This window comes from Mercurialis annua, linkage group LG7, assembly GCF_937616625.2.
Source record: "Mercurialis annua linkage group LG7, ddMerAnnu1.2, whole genome shotgun sequence".
NCBI lineage: Eukaryota > Viridiplantae > Streptophyta > Magnoliopsida > Malpighiales > Euphorbiaceae > Mercurialis > Mercurialis annua.
In genome coordinates, this window is record NC_065576.1 from 34,089,940 (window position 1) to 34,107,628 (window position 17,689).

A 17,689-nucleotide genomic window follows, 5' to 3' on the forward strand; every position below is an offset into this window, starting at 1 on the left:
TTAAAAAAACCAATAGAGTTGTGTTGTTTTTACAGTTACTCAGATAATAAATTAAAATTGCGTGTTTAGTTTTGTCGTATTCTTATTACATTCATTACGATATTTCTGATTGATAATTAAAATTATAAAATAAAAATTTTAAAATTAATATCAATAAATATTCAATATAAATTTATACTACTTATATTTATCGTAGATATAGTTTATACTTTTTTTTTAAAAAATTATCCTTTATATATTGTAATTTATTATACTTAATATTTTTCCTCATACAAGATATGGTCATATATTATCAGTAAGGGATGAGCAAAATATTCTGTCGTACTAACTGAAAGCTCATAATATATCAATCATCTTCAATGTCAAGACGGTAAGATTAATTTACGACTCCAATTTCATGACTGAATGAGTCACTAACATAATTTTGTTTGAAAATCTTTGAGCTATATTTTTACTTATTTAACATTTTCATAAGCTAAGAAAAAAACAAACATTTACGTGAAATTGACTATTTGAGGATTTAATCTTAATCTTTTATGTGAAATTAATGGTGTTATCTTGAAGAAATTTATAAGGTCTATCCACATATAATTAAAAATGTAATAATTAGAATCTCACTCTTACATTTTTTTATTTAGTTTTGTCTTCAAATTTTCTAAAAATAACAAATATTTTCTTATTGATATAAAAATTGTGAGTATTATTCTTAAATTGATCAAAACGATGTAAGTAAACTCGCAAATAAGAAATTCAGGGACTGTATTAACCAATTGTTTGATGTTTATACCAAACCAATGAGATATTTTCTGGTCCACTCTCTTAAAGGATAAAAGATCACATCGAAAACAAACTAAAAGCAATTAATAATAAAAAAACTAAAAATAATTAATGTCTATTCAAATTTTTTAGACATTACAAAAATATAGGATATTTTAGATAAAGTAGGAAATCGTTTTTTATATTTTAATATGTGCCTCTTCTTTCAAAATATCATAAACTTTGGAATGGAGGAAGCATAAATTATGGGTAGTAAATATTAGACGCATGAATTCATTCCAAAATAGTTTTGAAATCAAAATACCATCACTGCAAGTTCTTGATTTTTTAGCCATTTATTTTGACGTTACATGCCTTGTAAGTATTTTGTCATTTTATATTAAAAAAACATTTCATTATATAGAAACCATCTTTACTAGTTATAAGATTAATTTTTTAAGAATTACCACTTATATATACTAATTTGTTACTATAAAAGCTGTTTTCTAATAAGGGGTTACAACTTAGTGATTATATAATAAGAAATATTTCATAAATTAATAATTTACTGCGTAATGTATATGGAATTTTTCTGTTATATGGCAGACTTTTATTCAATTCTATCAAAAAAAATTGACTTTACCAAATTTAAAAGATAAACGGAATAGTTGAAAGAAATGATTTAAAAATCGGATCGACTGATTCAACCGGGATCCGACTATCGGTCTAGTCCAATTAGCCTCTCTGAACTGGAAATCCGATCGAAATGGATTAGACTGGCCCGAACCGTGAAAACCGGAAACTGAAAACCTGATTGAACCGTTTGGTTTTATTAATATTCTTATATTTCAAACAATTGCTCATATTTATTCCACTTCCTTTCTATATTTACTATGTTTGCTTGCTCTCAAAACAATTACGATTGACTTGCTTGTAATACCCCGTACTTTTAAAGTATCAAGTAAGGTGTCACGAGGTGTAAGTGCGAGAATTTAATCAAGGACGTCAGAAATAAGTTTGAGAAATAAGAATTTAGACCGAAGAGGGTCTATTAACATTATCGTAGAATAATAAATTAAGCGGAATTTATTATTTGATAAATTAGAATTTAGCGGGACTAAGAAAAATAAATGGTAAGTCCCGAACTAATAAATTTTACGATAAAGTTCGTAAAATAAAATCAAGAAGTTAGGATTAAACTTTATACAATTTGGACACGAGTATTTTAATTAAGCGGAATTTGATTATCGAAAAATGAAGAGGATACATATAAATTATTTGGACCCGGATAAATAAATAATATGAAGTCCATTATTTATCGATAAATGAAAATCGTCAAGCATCCGTTTAATTATAAAAGGAATCGGGATTAAATTGAAAGAATTGAAAACCTAAGGATTTAGTGGGAAGAAGTGCCAAATTTAAGCATTTATATGGACTTATTTCCCACAACACCAATAAGAAAAGGGCACCAAAACCCCCACCTCTTGATCATTTGAATTGCTATCTAAAAATCAGAAAATAGGAATTAGAAACCCAATTCTCATCTTCTCCACCGAAGCCATCTTCTCCATCTTCATCATCTTGCGCAACCACCACGGCGGCACCAATATCTTCACAATCCGGCCACCAAATCCAGCGATTCAAGCTCGGTTGGAGAGCTAACACACACACGAACAAGGTAACCTCTTTAGTTTTGGATTTGATTGTGAGTTTGATGGTATTTTGCTTAGTTAAAATCAGGTGTAGTTGCTGCCCTGTTTTTAGTTGTTATTTAATTTGAGTTTTGGGTTATGTTTTGAGTTGTTTGTGATTGATTAATGGAGTTTAAGGTTCGGTTATTGTTAGGAGTAGAAGCTAGCATGTCGGAGTGAGGATTAAGGGCCGGAACAGCAGCGTTTAGCTGCCGTAATTGCAGCGTGTTGCTGCTGCAATTTTGCAGCAACACCGCTGCAACCCGCAGCAGTTCAGCAGCCCATGGGGACTGTTTGGGCAGTCCCCGACCCCTCTAAGATGTTATATTTCGAATATACATCGAGTCTAAATCATGACGTGTTGAATTGGAGTTAAAATAATGGTTTAAAGTGGGTTAAAACTGATTTGGTAAAATGCAGAAAATGAAAGTTAAAAACAGTTTATGATGCTATGTTTGGATTAAGATACGAAGGTCCTCGAGCAATGATTTTTGAGAAAGCTTGAGTAGTATATCGTAAGGGATATACGGGAAGAAAAACGTGATGATCAGATTAAGATTTGAGTAAATAAAAATAATTAGAATGATTGAAATAGGAGGTGAGTTGAAAATATTAAAATCTGGAAATCCTGGAATCAAGTCGCGAAGGCTACTTCGCCTATGAAAACGGACCCCAATCCGTAATAATGTTAACCAAAAAGTGAGTAGAATAAATAAATGGTGTTGCATATATGAGATTCAAGGAAAATAAACGTGGTGTTGTTAAGTCGGATTAAAAATTATCCGTGTTTGAAGTTGAGTCAAAAACTGAAATATAAGTTAGAAAAATAAACTAAGTGTTAAAACATAATAAAAGGGCAACTTTGGAATTAAATTGTGAGCAAATGGTAAGTCGGGATTAGTTAAAATCTTCACGGATATTGTAGATGTAAGTGTGAAATTTAAGAATGTCAGATTTGTTCTAGAAAATATCCGCTGTAGCTACCCTGTTCCGCTGACTGAAACAACAGCGTTAGAAGGCTGTTTTTAACAGCTTTAATTTCCAGATTTGAGGTACCAACTTCAGGACTGATTTCCGACACTTTCGGGTGCTAGTTTCAGTCTGAGGTCTAGATGAAAGTTTTAGACGACATTCCGAACTTTAGGAATGTCAATTTTATTTTGAATTTGGACCACTTTAATTGACAGTTTTAGTAGCTCAAAGATGGTCCAAAAACACGAAATAAATAGGAAAAATTTAAAGAGCTATCTTTGAGGAAAGTTTTGGAAACATTAAAGACGTCAAATGAAGTTTGAATCTAAATGAAAGTCGTAGACGATGTTACAGACTATGGAAACGTCCAAATTGTTTTGAGTATGGGCTATTTCAAATAAGCGGTTTCGATAGCCGAAGTTGGCTACAAACCCAATTTTTAGATAAGTGAGTCTAGTTAGATTTTTATTAATTAGTGCAATTATCAAATTTTCGTAGACCCGGCGAGACGATTACTAACGGGACTCGGAACGTGACGAATGCGATACCGCTTTACGAATTCTCGAAGATTATGGTTAGCAAGTGGTGAGTTTACAATTTACTTTTGTGTGTTATTAGTAAAGGCTATTTATTTTAAATATCATTATTATAAATGCATCGCATAAAGCATTATTATTATTGAAATCCCTAAGAGGGGGTGAATTAGGTTTAATGGCTAATTAAAAATGATTAGAAAGGAAAGTGTTGGAGTTAGAGTTTAAGAGAAGACACAAAGAAATTTTAGAGTGGTTCGGATTAAACACCAATCCTACATCCACTACTCAATTAAAGATTGAGATTTTCCACTAAAAAATTAACTTGATTACAAGATACAAAAATGGTGCTTTAAAGCTAAACACCCAACTTGGAGTTTTTCCAAAGCTAAAACTCCTAACTTACAACTAATTGATTTTTACTAGGCTTAATCAATAACCCACAAATAGAAACAATAAATGCTCTAACTAACTAGAACAACAAGCAATCAATATGAAGAATTAATGCACAATAAGTTTTTGAGAGTTTTTGGTAGTTGAGAGCTTTTTAGATTTTGCAAATAATTGTTCTAACTTTGCTCAAAGAGTTAGAACAAGTCTTTAAAGGCTTCTTGATGATGTGTCAATGTTCCATTGGTCCAAGCCATTTTCTTCCCGTTATTTTCCAATAAAAATCTTCATTAATGAAGTGCCAGAAAAATCTGAACGATCGTTTAAATAAGTGTACGATCGTTTGTTTATAACGGTCAAGAAAAGATTTGAAATTTTGGCCTGTGAACGATCGTTTAAACATTATAAACGATCGTTCATTATGTCTTGAACGATCGTTTATAGAACGTTTAAGCGATCGTTCCCTAGACTGTCTTGAAAACGGAGAGACAACGTTGTGTGAAATATTTTAAACGATCGTTTATAATTTTGAACGATCGTTCATAATAAAAATTTCATAGGAACGATCAGAAAAACGCTGCACAAAGCTTGAAATGAGTTAGACTTAAATAAACGCCAATTGATTGAATATATCAAAATAAGGTTAAAAGACACACGGTCCAACATTCTCCCCCTTTTTGATATAGACAAGCAATTGGCCTAAAAACGAATTAAATACGAAATATTAAAGAACTCCCCCTTTAGATGATAACAATTTAGGGGTTTCAAAAAAAATTAATTCATTTTTAGACATTTTTAATAAGTGAAACAATTAAAAGTTCTCCCCCGATTGGCTATATGCAAAAAGGAAATCAAAACATAATCATGCAACAAAGGCGGAAAAGCACGAAATTAATAACGGAAAAAGCCGCAAGCAAGCAAGGTGTAAATCATCAACATAGATAAGCCACGAAAAGAAAATAGAATCATAACATATAATAAGGCAAAAGTCATAGGCCAAGCACGAAACATAAATCCAGAAAATACGCCTATGAAGCAAAATAAACACGAGCTAAACAATGCTCGGAAAGGTCTAAACATGGACCAAAAAGGCAACAAACTTGATATAGCAAAAACAAGCTATCAAAATAACACATGTGTCCATACGTCTCAAAACGAGAAATCACCAAAAACAAAAACATAAAACCAAGTAAAATCAAGCGTCACCACCATCAAAATCATCCACTTCACGTGCCAAGGATTTGTCATCTATCGGAGCGGCGGACGTTGAGCCAATACCGTGAAAGAGATGTAAAGCACGCATGTCCCGTTCAAGACTCTCAAAGCGTCGATCATACATAGAATGAGCATTGGTGATTGTCGTACCAAGCGACTCAAAACGAGTATCCATAAGTTGAAAACTAGACTCAACCGAAGACCGAAAGGATTGAAGACTCGAAAGGATAAAGTTTAAAGGATCATTTTGAGAGGAGGAAGAAGACGCGGGATCAAAGGGACGAGGAGTTGGCATGAATGAGATAGGTGGAGAAGGTGCTCGGAAACCCTCGTTATGAGCGGCTTCTTCATCGCGAAGTTCGGGAGGAGGAACCGGATCATTATCCTCCGTTGTACCACGAAAAACATAAGCTTGAGACACAGGATCAAGAACAATGATATGGGCATTAAGAAGAAAATCTGTATCTAGATTGGAAATGGATTGATCCCGAAGAGGCGGAAACCGATCATTGAGAGATGCGGCTCCAACACGGCAAGCAATACGAGTCACAAATCGACCAATTGTGATCGCACTACTTACTTTGGTCTCTAAGGCAATACTAAGGAGTCTATCGATAAAAAACAAACCACTTTGCACCTTAATATTTTCCAACGCACAATGCATAAAAAATAAGTCATGCTTAGTCATTTTTTCATGCGACATACCACGAGCATTGATAGAGTATGAGATTACACGTTGAAAATACCAAAGAGAGAGCGATTTGAACAAAGAGCAACTACGTTTACGCTCATCCCATTCAATAGGGGCAGAAATCAAGCTACGATAAACACCACGAACAATAAACACGGTGTGACTCATAATAGATAGACCCTCATCCGAAAAACCAAACATCTCATTAAAAGCTTCCATAGAAACCGTATAGGCAACGCCTTTGAGCTTAAAAGTCAAGGTGTAATACGGAAGACCCGTAGATGTAGGACTCTTAGAGACAATCAAAGTGGACATTTTCAACATTCAAAAAGGTATGCCACCCTAAATTATCAACCCAAGATTCAAACTCAGACCTAAAACCTAGAGATTCAATGGTATTCATGGAATGGATACGAGAACATTGAAAGGGACGCTTAGAAAGATATTCATACCGTGCACGGGCATTAGCGTCAAGATTGAGCGGGTTTGGACCACGGGGCGGTGGAGGAGCGCGTGTGGAGGTCTTTCGCTTCTTAGGAGCCATGGAAGCCGGATTGAGATGGAGAAGACCAAGAAATCAAGAAAAAACCGAAAATCCCCAAAAGCTAGGGTTTCCAAAAACCCAAGAAAAATCAATTAATCCTTGAAATTGAAGGTTAAAAAACGAAACAGAGGAGTATGAGAAAGTAAGATAGGTTTAAAATTGAAGGAAAATGGTGAAACAAGGAGGATTAAGTGGTGGCTTGAGAGAGAGCGGCGGAGAGGAGTGGAAAAGAAGATGAAGGGCTGTTCTTATTTGAAACCCAGAAAAACATCGGTAAACGATCGTTCAAAAAATAAACGATCGTTTAGAAAGTTTTACACGATCGTTTATCGGTCGTTTACACGATCGTTAAACAGACTGTAACTTGAAGAAACGAGGTGTGCTGAAAAGAAATTTTAAACGATCATTTTGAAAGTTTTAAACGATCGTTTCTTACATGAACGATCGTTTAATCACTATGAACGATCGTTATAAAAAATAGAAGTTAAAAAAAAGAGTTTTATGAAGGAAAACTTAAAAAAAAATTAAGAAAACACCACAAGAACTTAGAGAACATATGGACTTGGTTGATATTATACTCACAAAAAAAATTGAATATTGAACAAATTTAATTTCCGACAAGATGAGCAAAACGAAGCATTAAACAAAAGTATCAAACAAGGCATGAACAACACTAACACATAAAAGAGATCAAGGTAAAGAGCTACCATCAAGCATACCAATTTCTCTAATAATGAAATTCATACGATCTTCATTTAGAGGTTTGGTAAAAATGTCCGCAAGTTGATTAGTCGTGTCGATGAATTCAATCACAACATCACCATTTTGCACGTGATCACGAATGAAATGATGACGAATGTCTATGTGTTTACTCCTAGAGTGTTGAATGGGGTTCTTGGAAAGGTTAATTGCACTTGTATTGTCACATTTGATGGGAATGTTGGCAAGTGCAATACCGTAATCATTAAGTTGTTGCTTAATACAAAGGACTTGAGCACAACAACATCCGGCCGCTACATATTTGGCCTCCGCGGTTGACAAAGCCACGGATACTTGCTTTTTACTACTCCAAGAGATCAAACTATGACCTAAGAATTGGCAAGTCCCGGAGGTGCTTTTACGATCAATAAGACAACCCGCATAGTCGGCATCGGAGTAAGCAAGCAACCTAGGGTCCACATTTCTAGGGTACCAAATTCATAGATTCAAAGTGCCATGCAAATATTTAAAGATATGTTTAACGGCATGCAAATGAGATTCCTTTGGACAAGATTGAAAACGAGCACACAAACACACACTAAACATGATATCGGGCCTACTAGCGGTAAGATAAAGAAGGGATCCGATCATACCTCGATACATTGTGATATCAATGCATTTACCCGATTCGTCTTTGTCCAATTTTGTTGTGGTGCTCATTGGTGTTTTGCTACTAGATGAGGTTTCCATTCCAAACTTCTTAAGCATTTCCTTGGTGTATTTGGATTGATTTATGAAAATTCCATCTTTGTCTTGTTTGATTTGTAGTCCGAGAAAGAATTTGAGCTCCCCCATAAGACTCATCTCAAACTCCTTAGTCATACACTTAGCAAAATACTCACAAAGTTGTTCATTAGTAGCACCAAAAATAATATCATCAACATATATTTGAACAAAAAGGATATCATGCTTATGATGTTTTGTAAAGAGTGTCGTGTCAACTTTGCCTTTGGAAAAACTGTTTTTAAGTAAAAAAACCACTCAATCTTTCATACCAAGCTCTAGGAGCTTGTTTTAAGCCATATAAAGCTTTGTGGAGTTTGTAAACATAGTTGGGATGTTTAAAATCTTCAAAACCGGGAGGTTGTTTAACATAAACTTCCTCCTCAATAAAACCGTTTAAAAATGCACTTTTAACATCCATTTGGAAGAGTTTAAAATTCATGCAAGATGCATATGCTAAAAGCATGCGAATAGCCTCTAAACGAGCAACCGGAGCAAAAGTCTCTTCATAATCAATGCCTTCCTCTTGGTTATAGCCTTGGGCAACCAATCGGGCCTTGTTCCGAGTTATTACTCCGCTTTCATCTAACTTGTTACGATAGACCCATTTTGTTCCAATAATGGTTTGACCATTTGGAGGAGGGACTAACTCCCAAACTTTATTCCTAGTGAATTCATTGAGTTCATCTTGCATAGCAATCACCCAATTTTCATCAACTAGAGCTTCACTAACTTTAGTGGGCTCAAATTGAGATAGGAAAGCTAGATTACCCAAAGTACGAAAGTGAGAGCGAGTACTTACTCCCTTTGATGTATCACCAATGATCAATTCTTGTGGATGACTTTTCTTGAAAGCCCAATCCTTGGGTAGATTATAGGTATTACCATGAGATTGAGTCGGAGGAGGGGATGCGGTTTCCACTTTATCCACTCCTTGAATTTGTTGAGGAGTTTCTACATTAGTAGTTGAATTTTCTTGATTTTCAACAATCGTGAGATCCTCAAATGCACCTATAAAATCATGAACAAATGAGTCCTTTTCCGGAAATTCCTTGGAGGACTCATCAAATACCACATGCATGGACTCTTCAACAACTAAAGTACGCTTGTTAAAGATTCTAAAAGACTTGCTATTAGAGGCATAACCCAAGAACACACCTTCATCCGTTTTGGAGTCAAATTTTCCAAGAGCATCCTTGGTATTTAATATGAAGCACTTGCATCCAAATACTCTAAAGTACGATATTTTGAGTTTTCTTCCCATCCAAAGCTCATAAGAGGTTTTATTCAAAATAGGTCTTTTAAAGATGCGGTTTGAAACATAACAAGCGGTGTTCATAGCTTCGGCCCACAAGTAATGAGGTAAGTCATACTCGTTAAGCATAGATCGAGCCATTTCAACCAAAGTGCGGTTTTTCCTTTCAACAACCCCATTTTGTTGAGGCGTTCGAGGAGAAGAGAAATTATGTGAAATACCATTTTCTTCACAAAAAGTTTTAAAGGAATCATTTTGAAATTCGGTTCCATGATCACTTCGAATACTTGAAATAGATGAATCTTTTTCTTTTTGAACACGTTTTGCAAGACTTTTAAAACCGTTAAAAGCTTCATTCTTATGAGCCAAGAATATAACCCAAGTGAATCTAGAGTAATCATCAACGATAACAAATGCATAGGACATGCCACGCAAGCTAGCAACTCTCATAGGTCCACACAAGTCCATGTGAAGTAATTGTAATGGTCTAGTGGTAGAAACAACATTTTTAGCTTTAAAAGAAGACTTGTGTTGTTTTTCCATTTGACAAGGTCCACACACTTTGTCTTTTGAAAAATTTAGCTTGGGCAAACCTTTGACAAGTTCATCCTTGCTAACCTCATTTAAGAGGTCTAAGCTAGCATGACCAAGTCTACGGTGCCACAACCAAGATTCATCGCTAAGTGATAGTAAACACTTGCCATCTCGGTTTTCAAGCGTATCCAAGTCAATTATGTAAGTGTTTTGCCTTCGATGCCCTTTAAAGATAACCGTATTATCTATTGGTTGGATAACATAGCAAGCTTTGGAATCGAAGTTGACATTATAGCCCTTATCACACAATTGACTTACACTCAAAAGGTTATGTTTTAGACCATTAACAAGCCACACATTTTCTATAGAAGGAGAAGAGGAGTTACCTATTTTGCCAATCCCCACAACTTGACCTTTGGCATCATCACCGAAGGTGACATTTCCCAACTTTTTATGTTCCAATTGAGTGAAGTTGGAGATATGGCCGGTCATGTGCCTAGAAGAACCGCTATCGACATACCATTTGGTTTTATTCACCCCGGTTTCTTTTGGCACCTAGATCAAAATAACTCAAACTTTAGGTACCCAAATCACATTGGGTCCTTGGAAGTTAGCACTAGAATAGTCCAAGGGAATTAACCTCAATTGGACTTTTCTAACATAGCAATCAACATTCTTATGGCCATATCTCATGCAATAAACGCATTGAAGTCTAGGGGACATGTGAGCATAAGATGGATAAGTATTGGCTCTAGGAGCCTCACATGTGTGGGCATAACAATGTGCACAAGAGTGATCATAAGTGTATGCATGAGCATGGTTATGGGAATGAGCATAAGGATATGAATGAACATGATTCTTTTTCATACTTCTCTTTTCCCATTCGTGACTATATTGAGAAGCATGAGTATGTCTAGGGGGTCTTGTACCCACTTTGCTCTTAGGCTTGGGGGCCACAAAAGGCTTAGCCTTGAGAGCTTGAGCATACCTCTTTTTCACCTCTTTTGGTTTGACCAAAGAAGGAGGAACTTCTATAGAAGAAGTTTGAGATGAAGAAGCTTTCACAAAAGTAGTCACACTTGAGGAAGAGGGATTGTGACTATAGCCAAGCCCAAATTTTATGGTTGGGTTTCTTTGGGAATCAAGAAGATTGTCCAAAGATTCCTTCCCTTTGTGAAATCTTGAGATAGAGCTATTTAGAGAAATAATTTCACTCTTTAGTGTTTCATTTTCCTTAAGCAAAACATTGACATCTTGCTTAGGGATAGATTCTAAAGAAGACTTTAAGTCTTGAATTTCTTTCTTCAAATTGAGCATCTCAACTTTAGCTATAGAGGCTTCCTTTTTAAAGAGTTTTATTTTGGCATGATAGTCACTACATTTGTTGGTTAACTCATTTATCATGTCATGGCATTCATCATCAATCTCATAAACCAAAGAGTCATCAACCAAAGCATTCTCAACATTAACAACATTAGTAGCACTAGCAACATTTTTCATAACAACAATATCACTAGTACTATCATGAGATTCTATACCTATGCCATCCCAAGAGATAAAGGGTGGAGTACTTACCTCGGATGGAGACTCATCAACTAAAGCCATGAAGCAAAGATTTGCTCTTGCCTCTTCTTGGCAATCTTCATCGGATTGATAATCACTTTCATCATCCCAAGTGGTGATGAATCCCTTCTTATCCTTTTGAAAGGATTTCCTTTGCCCTTGTCGACATTCCGGTCTAGTATGACCCGGTTTGCCACAACCATAGCAAGTAACATCTCTTCTAGGAGTAGGAGTCTCTTGTTTAGAGTTGGATGATCTCTTGAAGTTTGAGGACTCACCCTTTTGCTCATATTTTTGAACTTGAGACTTCTTCCTTGTTCTCCATTCCCTTACTTTCTTTGACAATAACACCATCTCTTCATCATCTTCTTCATCACTTGCATTAAGCTCCTCTTCAACCTTACTTTCAATTGCTTTTGCCTTCAAAGCAATTCCCTTAGTTTTCTCTTCTTGAGACTTCTTCAATTCTTGAATTTCTTTCATGTATGTCATCTCATGAAGAAGTAAGTTTCCGATAAGCTCATCGGTTCTCAAATTCCTTATGTCATGGGATTCCTCAATGGCGGTTATCTTCGGTTGCCAATCAAGAAGAGGTAATGAACGAAGAATTTTGCCATTGATTTCACCAAGAGTATAGTGCTTACCAAGCTTCTTGAGATTGGCGGTAATGCCAAAGAGTCTATTGGTAGTTTCGGTGACGGTCTCATTTGGCTTGTTCTTGAACCCCTCGTATTCTCCAATGAGAAGCTCAACCTTCTTATTCTTAACTTGAACCGTTCCTTCATGGTACTTCTCAAGAATCTTCCACATATCATGAGCCGTTGTGCAATGTTGAACCCTTCCTTGCTCTTCTCTACACAAAGAAGAAAAGATCACACAAATAGCCTTCCCGTTGAGAGCATTAGCTATAACATGATCCTTGGTCCAATCTTTCCTTGGCCAAGGTATAATACCACCATTCAACTCTTGAGTAGGAGCCACATAACCATCAAGAACCATATGCCATAAGTTCACACCATCCATATCAAGATAGTTTTCCATACGGAATTTCCAATTTGGATAATCCGTTCCATCAAAGAAAGGACGAAGAGTATGAGTAAAATTTTCGGTAGCCATTTAGATCTTGAACTCGCAATTAAGCAAAAGAAAATGAGCAATTAGGCTTTGATACCAATTGAAATCCCTAAGAGGGGGTGAATTAGGTTTAATGGCTAATTAAAAATGATTAGAAAGGAAAGTGTTGGAGTTAGAGTTTAAGAGAAGACACAAAGAAATTTTAGAGTGGTTCGGATTAAACACCAATCCTACATCCACTACTCAATCAAAGATTGAGATTTTCCACTAAAAAATTAACTTGATTACAAGATACAAAAATGGTGCTTTAAAGCTAAACACCCAACTTGGAGTTTTTCCAAAGCTAAAACTCCTAACTTACAACTAATTGATTTTTACTAGGCTTAATCAATAACCCACAAATAGAAACAATAAATGCTCTAACTAACTAGAACAACAAGCAATCAATATGAAGAATTGATGCACAATAAGTTTTTGAGAGTTTTTGGTAGTTGAGAGCTTTTTAGATTTTGCAAATAATTGTTCTAACTTTGCTCAAAGAGTTAGAACAAGTCTTTAAAGGCTTCTTGATGATGTGTCAATGTTCCATTGGTCCAAGCCATTTTCTTCCCGTTATTTTCCAATAAAAATCTTCATTAATGAAGTGCCAGAAAAATCTGAACGATCGTTTAAATAAGTGTACGATCGTTTGCTTATAACGGTCAAGAAAAGATTCGAAATTTTGGCCTGTGAACGATCGTTTAAACATTATAAATGATCGTTCATTATGTCTTGAACGATCGTTTATAGATCGTTTAAGCGATCGTTCCCTAGACTGTCTTGAAAACGGAGAGACAATGTTGTGTGAAATATTTTAAACGATCGTTTACAATTTTGAACGATCGTTCATAATAAAAATTTCATAGGAACGATCAGAAAAACGCTGCACAAAGCTTGAAATGAGTTAGACTTAAATAAACGCCAATTGATTGAATATATCAAAATAAGGTTAAAAGACACATGGTCCAACAATTATTCATAATGATTATTATTTCTTATTGAATGTTTATTTCTTATAAAATAAAACTAGTATAGTGATCCGAGGAAACGAGCTACCTATTGGGCGTCAATAGGCTGTGTGATCACAAGTGTCCGGTCAGTCATAGAATTAGCATTAATAGATGTTGGTATCTAAAAATGTTTGATATGAGCTCATTATATGATGATTATGTTTGGGAATGAGGAGGATTATGTTTGGTAGATACGAGGTAACTCGGTCGAACTATCTCGGGACCCGTATCTAGTGAGTAACTCGGTTGAACTATCTCGGGACTCACACCTTGGGATTAAGCAGTGACATGATGTAACTCGGTTGAACTATCTCGGGACTATGTCACGTGGTAACGAGTAACTCGGTTGAAGTATCTCGGGACCGTACTACTTGGATTAAAATGATTTTATGTAATATGAACGGATACAGTATGAGTAGGATATTTATAGGAAATAGTATGAGTTTAAGATTAAGGTTTCGATCGGATCTAATACTTGATATATATTATGTTCTCCATATATGTTTTGTTTTTAAATGCGATGTTACTTTATATAACACAATTAGTAACGTGTAAACTCACTCAGCGTTGTCTGACCCCCCAACAGTGTTTATTTCAGGTGATAGTACCTTAAGGAGATGGACTTCCATTTTTGTTCTGGAAGTCTTCAATATATGAAGTATGTATTGAAGTACGCTTCAATTCGTAGCGCTGCAGTAGTTAGTAAATGTCAGTCTATTTATGATTGTTTGTATCAAACGAGATCCAGCTGTTAACTCTGATTTTATAAAATATATATACACGATTTATAAAACTATGTTTTACTCGTTTGATATTTTCACCAATTGTCTATGAATGAAATTGGTATGAAATTGGATGACTCAGAACAAGACAATGCTGAGTAATGTTATCGCAGAGTAAGACCTTGGTTCCTATTGATTACGTATCGGTTTTCAAAGAACGTTTTCGACGCATATGAAATATTGTTTTATGATGTTTTCCCCGAAAACGCTTTGTGCATAATTTAATGTTTGATTGAAAAAAAAAAAATTACTCGTTTTTAGGCTTGCTACGGGTTCCGGAGCAACCACTCCCGTTCCCTAGCGCCGGTCTCGGCCCTAGATTTTGGGTCGTGACATTGCTATAATGTCACGACCCATTTTCATGAATCGCGACCTGCGCTAGGGTATGGGTAATGTAGTACCGAAACCCGTAGCTAGCCTTTCATTTACCACATAAACACATAAACCTGCAGAAAACCAATGCTCGGGGGCAACCGAGACTTCAGCCTAAATCTAGCAGATATAATATTCAACAGGTAATATAACATGCTTACTCAATTCTGAGTCTAAAAAATAGGCATAACATAAATAATCCGAAATAACTACATAACATGCCAGAGCAATGTAACTAGTCAGATAAATCCGACAAACAACTGTAATAATAATAAAGACGTCTAGTCAACTACTGCGGTCTAAGAATAAAATAGTTTGACAGTTTATCAAAATAAATGGAACCTCCGAGGAAAAGTAAATGCGGAGATCACCAGACTCTCTCAGATCATAACCCTGGGAAAATTGGGAAAACAACGGGGTCAGATATACTGAGATGAGTTCATACCACTATTTACATTTATTAAGTGGAAATCCTTTAAAACGTTTAAAACATTTAATAACGATATTACAGATAATAGTTGGAACCCTAATCCACAATTCTAAATAATAATCATAATCCAATAGGTCTGGTCCCGAGAGCTGAGCTACACCGAGTTACCACTGACCACACTTATACCAGAGTCCCGAGAGCTGAGCTACACCGAGTTACTCTACCTGGTCCCGAGAGCTATGCTCACACCGAGTTACCACATTTCCATATATACCTTACCCAGATCAATACCGGTGCGCACGCAGTCCTAATGATGCCCATTAGGTAGCACGTTCCAACTAAGAGCCATAATATAAAACAGTTCGAAATATACGTACAGTATATATATTTAATATTAAAATAACAATTTACTTAATAAAGCGGTAAATAGTAAATATAAACTCACAGCTTGCTAATCCGCGTGAAATACCGGCAAGCAACTAACTCTGGTTCGCCTCTGAAGCACGAACAGTAGACTAGTCTAGACAAATAAAATAATTATTAAAATCAGACCCTAACTCTAAAGAGTACTAGACACCACATAAGACTAGCACAATAAACACGTCGTAAATAAACAATCCAAAGCACACACAAATATAACCAAAAGGTAATAAAGCCCAAATAAAACAAGTGTATTGAGTTCTCGCTTAAAAATCCGATTTATAAATATTATCTAATAACTTTAAATAATAAATAATTTCCAAATAGTGGGTTAGCCGAGCTACCAATAACTACCAAGCTAACCTCACTGGTCGGGTGACCCAAGTCTAACCCGACTTAAAATAATTATCAAATATAAACCCAAGTTTATATTTATAAAATAAATTAGCAAAATAATAATCCATTTTAAAAGCGGAACTCAATAACTTCAATTCTAAGTAACCCAAGTTACAATTAAAAACTTAATCATTTTAAGTTAATAAAAGTTTTAGAGACTAAATCGTACTTTAGCCAATTAGGGACTAAACTGTACTTTTGCCAAAAAGGTATTTAAAATCAATTTAATCACCTTTGTTTATAATTTAAACAAATAATAAGTCACCAACCACAAATCCACTTAATTAATAAAAGAAAGCATATTTAAGGGCTAATTTGTAATTTAGCCAATTTTATGTCAATTTGATATTCTTAAATAAATAAAATTACCCGAGTAATTATACTAGCCAAATAATAAATAGCTATCGTTTTCAACTTAATAATTATAAATCAAATTTAATTTCAAGTTATTATCAAACAAAACTAAAATCTAACTTAAAGGATATAATTGATTCAAACATAACAAGCTAATGGTCAAAGTGGCTTATTAGCCACCATCAACCTTAATTCAAAAATAACCTCACTGCCGCCATAGCTAGGAAGAACAAGTATGAATCTATTCCAAGAACAAACTTCCAAACTTAAAAACAAATCAATCTATAACCTAAACATTCAACCAACATCTGATTTAGTCTCAACTAGGATCCATAAACAATCAAAATGTTAACAGCTAAAGGAATATAGATTCGGCAAAAACAATCCAAGTGTGAACGATGGGAAAACTGGAAACAATGGATCGTTACTTATCGAACGCTTAAACTACTAACAACCCAAGTGATTATGATCATAAACAAGTGAAATCATAAGCAAAGGAAGGAAAAGAGTTCGGCAGAAAACATACAAAGTCAAAACAGATTTTATAAAGCTTTAAAACGGAAACCGTACGGCGATTGAAACGAGATCGATTACGTACCGTTTAGCAAAACCGAGATAGAGAAACGTAGGGAATTGAGTCTAGAACGTCTGAGATCAAACGGTTTCAGTTTTGATCTAGAAATGAACTCACACGGATCAGAAAACCAAAGTGTGTTCAAAGCATGAAATCTGAAAATCAAAGGAATTATAAACACTTACCGAACAACGATCTTTGGAGGATGATTACGGATTCAATACTCAGCGAAAGAACGAAAGAAGAGTGGCTAGGGTTAGTTTGCAGTGTGATCTAGGTTTTCTATGAAGAAATCGACTTAAAATAACGTAGGGAAGTGAGCCGTAAATGAGATCGAAAACGGCTGGGCGAAGGGGTCCAAGAACTGCTGGGTTCTCGAACGGGAATGGCCCTTTTTGGCCTGATCCCGTTCGAGAAAGGGCCTGGTCTCGAACGAGACCAGGCCTGCAAATGGATTCTCGTTCGAGAATCCTTGGATTCTCGAACGAGAATCAAATTAAATTCTCAGGTCTCGATTGAGACCTGAGTTAACCAGAAGTGGTTCAACCACTACGGTTGAACCACAACCCAAGAAGAAAATCTTTTTTTTTTTTTAAACCGAACCAAAAA

General features: G+C 35.3%; 1 long non-coding RNA gene across 1 annotated transcript; it reads left to right on the forward strand.

The window, feature by feature from the left end:
* Window positions 1-2,241: 2,241 nt before the first annotated feature.
* Window positions 2,242-14,572, forward strand: LOC126655422 (uncharacterized). Its single transcript, XR_007633012.2, has 3 exons — window positions 2,242-2,437; window positions 3,921-4,007; window positions 14,339-14,572. It is a non-coding gene; the product is annotated as an uncharacterized LOC126655422 (long non-coding RNA).
* The last annotated feature ends 3,117 nt before the right edge of the window (window positions 14,573-17,689 follow it).